Here is a 4,136-nt window from a genome sequence, read left to right as displayed (position 1 = left end):
CCTCCCCCCCTCCCCGTCTTCTTAAGCTTCCCCCTCCATCCCCCATCCCCCCGGCCCTGGTGCTCATCTTCGCGCCATAAACAGAACCTGTTCGGAACCCGTTTTCCTTACGGACGACAAGAAGTCGATTTGTTCGTGGCTAATCGATCACAACCTGCTCGCCTTCACCTTCAACTCGTGGTGCAACCTTTGTTGCGAGAAGTGATTTATGCTGATGGAAATTTTGCTTTTAAGATGACAATATTTATTTCGCGTTTCAGAGAGAGAGAGAGAGAGAGAGAGATTAATTCTAAGTAAAGTTGTAAGAATTTCAAATTCATCAGCACATCCTCTCATTCTTCCCACATTCGTATGCTGTCGTGATCCTTTGGAGAGAGAGAGAGGAGAGAGAGAGAGAGAGAGAGAGAGAGAGAGAGGTGATTAAGAAAAAACTCTCGTCTGTCTCAATGTTGTTGCCCAAAGAATATATTAGACAAGGTATTGTACTCAACGTTCAAGGATTTCAATGCAGTTGAAAATTGAATGCAAATTAGGTTTCTTATTTTGACAACCAATAAAAAAATAATGGAAAAATCAAAAGAAAAACACAAAGGAAAATGTACAAAGTAGTGAGGGATAGATTGCCTCAAAGAAATAATAATAATAATAAAAAAGAACGGATACACAGAAAATAAAAACAATACCTAGATTTCAGTACAAATCGAGTGATGCAATGCATTTGAGTAAATAAAAGAAAAAAAAAGGACTTTGAGTCTTCCAGGAGTTGAGAAAGGGAGAACGAATACGCGAGAGAAAAAAAACAATACCTAATAGAGATGAAAGAATTCAATACAAATCGAGAGCTGCAATGGATTAGAGTAAATAAAAGAAAAATAAATAAAAAAAAGGACTTGCGTCTTCCTGGAGTTTTTGCACCGGCGAAGACATAGCTTACCAGGGCGGGACCCAGTTTACCTGTTCCGTTCGTCAAGAGAAAACTCACCTGGTCGCTCTTGACTTTGAACTTGATTGGGGCCGAGTTCGCCATCTTTGGGGAAGGATTCCGGGAATCTGAATCTGTCTTGGTGTTGACTTACGGGCTGAAGTGAAGGTACTTGTAATTTTTTCTTATTTTTACTCACGCACACACACACACACACTCGTATTCATGTGTTGGTGTGTCTATGCATGGGTGTGGGTTTGTATACCAGTTTGTATAAATTGAATCTCTCTCGATTTGTATTGAATTCTTTCATCTATATTAGGTATTGTTTTTTTTTTATCTCGTATTTCCGTTCTCATTTTCTCTTATTTTTCTTATTTATACAAATGGCGACGTGAACGTAAATTTTATAGTAAAAAAAAAAATATTTGAAATACGAACGTCTTTCTTATTTTTGTAATTGCTCTACCGAATCTAATTCGTTTTACTCAAAATAATCTTAAAAAAATTCTAATGTAGGCAAATTGTGTGGGAATGACAGGCATCCAGCTAATTTTGATGAACGCAATATGAACGCAATTTCTGTTAATACTTTCCGGCAAACCTTAATAACATCATAAGCCTCTGTCATTGTTGGGTGACCACGGCTTGCCACAAATTTCTATAATCTTCTTTCTTTTAAAAGGTGGCACTAACATGTTCCTATAACCTTTCTTCTTTTAAAAGGCGGGTTCGATATTTTCCTAGGAATTAGCCCCTCTCTTTTGCCTAATAGATTTTGTGTGCGTGTGCATTCCTCACTAATATATATAAAATTATGGGAATACAGAATGACTTTGTTGTTATTATGATACCGCGCAGTAAATTGGAAATAACTTTCCAGCACCCAAATGTAAACAAATATCTTTCTTATGTTATTTATTATTTGTTCAATATTTTCGACATTATGACTTTTCATTTTGCATGATTAGGTTTGTATGCATTTATCTATTCTACTCATTTGTTTGTTCATTTATCAAGTATCCTAGAAGACGGAAATCTTGTCTAAAAGAAGAGAGAAGAAAAAAAAAAACTTTCAGGGAAAATGGAAGTCTACTCCAGCGTGGCGCTTCGTAAATATCCTAGGCCGTTTAACTAGAAGATTAAACCTTCATTATTTCGCTGGTGCGAAGACCAATCGGACAGGCAACCTCCTGCCTTCTACTAGCCCAGTCCTGAAGAAACGAAGGAAGAGAGAAAGGCATTCAAAGGTAAGTGGCCCCACTATCTGAAGGCACCGGTACGTGCCCAAGTCCCTGGACACATATCCAAGTCTGCAAACAAACCTTTCAGTTTAAGACGACCACAACTTGCCCATTGCCCACCAAGTACCCACGAACCTTAGCCCTGATGAAAACCTGTTCCTTGGGCGTTGAGTGATTGCGACAATTTGGTCATTTCTACAGCTATATTGTTGTTCAAATGCCTCTTTAGAGTAATTGGAAAACGGTGATAAATTCCGTTAGCTACACAGAGTTCCCTGAGTATCGGCGCTTACTAAGAGAGAGAGAGAGAGAGAGATTCTGTAACTTAAGTAAGCTGTAAGTTCTAAAGAATGAAACACTCACCATGACATAAAGACTTCTCTCTCTCTCTCTCTCTTTCTCTCTCTCTCTCTCTCTCGTGGAGCCGAGTTCATAGAATTTTTTGTATAATTCTTTGCCCGTATAATTAGCTGTGACGAGTTCATAAAATATATTTAATAACCAAGCATCATATTAGCAGAATTTAATTAAAGAAAACATAATTATTAATCTCATATTTATTCGAAATGAGTAACAACGCGATGAAAAAAAGTAACAATTCAATGGGAAAAAAACTTGACGAATCAGAAAACCCATTTATGAAGAGGAAAAGAGAAGTTATTGATAAAGAAAACGCACGATTTTGTTGCTGACGTAAACTCCGCGACCATAGATGGAAGACGGGGCTATTCATTTCCTACCGAGGGATTTCATGGGCATGTAAGGGATTATTAGAGATTACGCAGACCGCAGAGGGACTGTATGGTCAGCTGAGATCTTATCTTGATCTGTCGCTTAAAATAATCTACTCGCAACATCCTTAGGAAGAACGAAGGTTTGCAGTTTCGTTTGGCACGAAGTAAGATATTTGTTTGACCTCAAAAAAGGTAAAAAGATAATTAGATGAAGAGATAAAGATGGCCATTTCACGCATGACGTGAGTAGCAATTATATTCCCACTTTCAGACAATCTGCAGTTGTTTTTATACACGTGGTATATATAGACATACATGAACACAAACACACACACACGTTCTTTACGAAAGTGAAGTACGAATGATAGATACGAGTGAGAGCAGAGAAGTATTAATGAAGTCAGCAGAAGCGAAAAGCTGAGAAAAGCCAAGATTCGACAAACATGAAGTATTAAGGTTATTGTAGTTGTGACAGTTGAGGATTATCCCTTAGGTGTGGTCTGGTCGCGCGGAGAGAATAGGCGAGTTTTGCGAGGAATCAGAGGAGGGAGACCTAAAAATGGCGCAGGCTGAATGTAATGGAGGTGTTGGAATGGAAGGGGGCTAATATTCAGGAAGAGGGAAAGAGTTGATGTCCCCGTCCACACGGTCGAGCTTTGGTCGACGAACTTTGTCCGATGTGACGTCAGAAGCAGAGAAACAGTGGGAAAAGTCAGAACTTTGTCGCATTTTCTTCGCTTCTGACGTCACATCGAACAAAGTTCGTCGAGCAAAGCTTGACCGTGTGGACGGGCCTGATGATGGGGTCGACGAACTTCTGATGAGACTTCTGCGTTGCACTCTTTAGACCTTGCTGTAGGTACTGGTATGTGAAGCGGTCGACACTTTACAACTTTAGAATATTTCTGTACTAGGGGTGAACAATAATAACACAGACACACGCACACACACATGTATATATATATATATATATATATATATATATATATATATATATATATATATAAAGAGCGAGAGAGAGAGAGAAAGATCCCCGCAGTTTAATAAGCGGATGACCGCTTCAGTATTCGAATGTATTGTATTATTCGCAATTAAGTTGTTACGCATGACAGGTATTAAAAAATAAATGTCGGCATCCCGGAGAGAGAGAGAGAGAGAGAGGCAGAATCCTGCTATATTATTAATAGTATAAAGCTGCGTAATATGTTCTTAAGATAAAATAGATGGTTTCACATT

This window comes from Macrobrachium nipponense, chromosome 28 (genome assembly GCF_015104395.2).
Source record: "Macrobrachium nipponense isolate FS-2020 chromosome 28, ASM1510439v2, whole genome shotgun sequence".
Classification (NCBI taxonomy): domain Eukaryota; kingdom Metazoa; phylum Arthropoda; class Malacostraca; order Decapoda; family Palaemonidae; genus Macrobrachium; species Macrobrachium nipponense.
The sequence above is the reverse complement of the archived record's forward strand: the minus strand, read 5'-3'. Positions refer to the sequence as shown.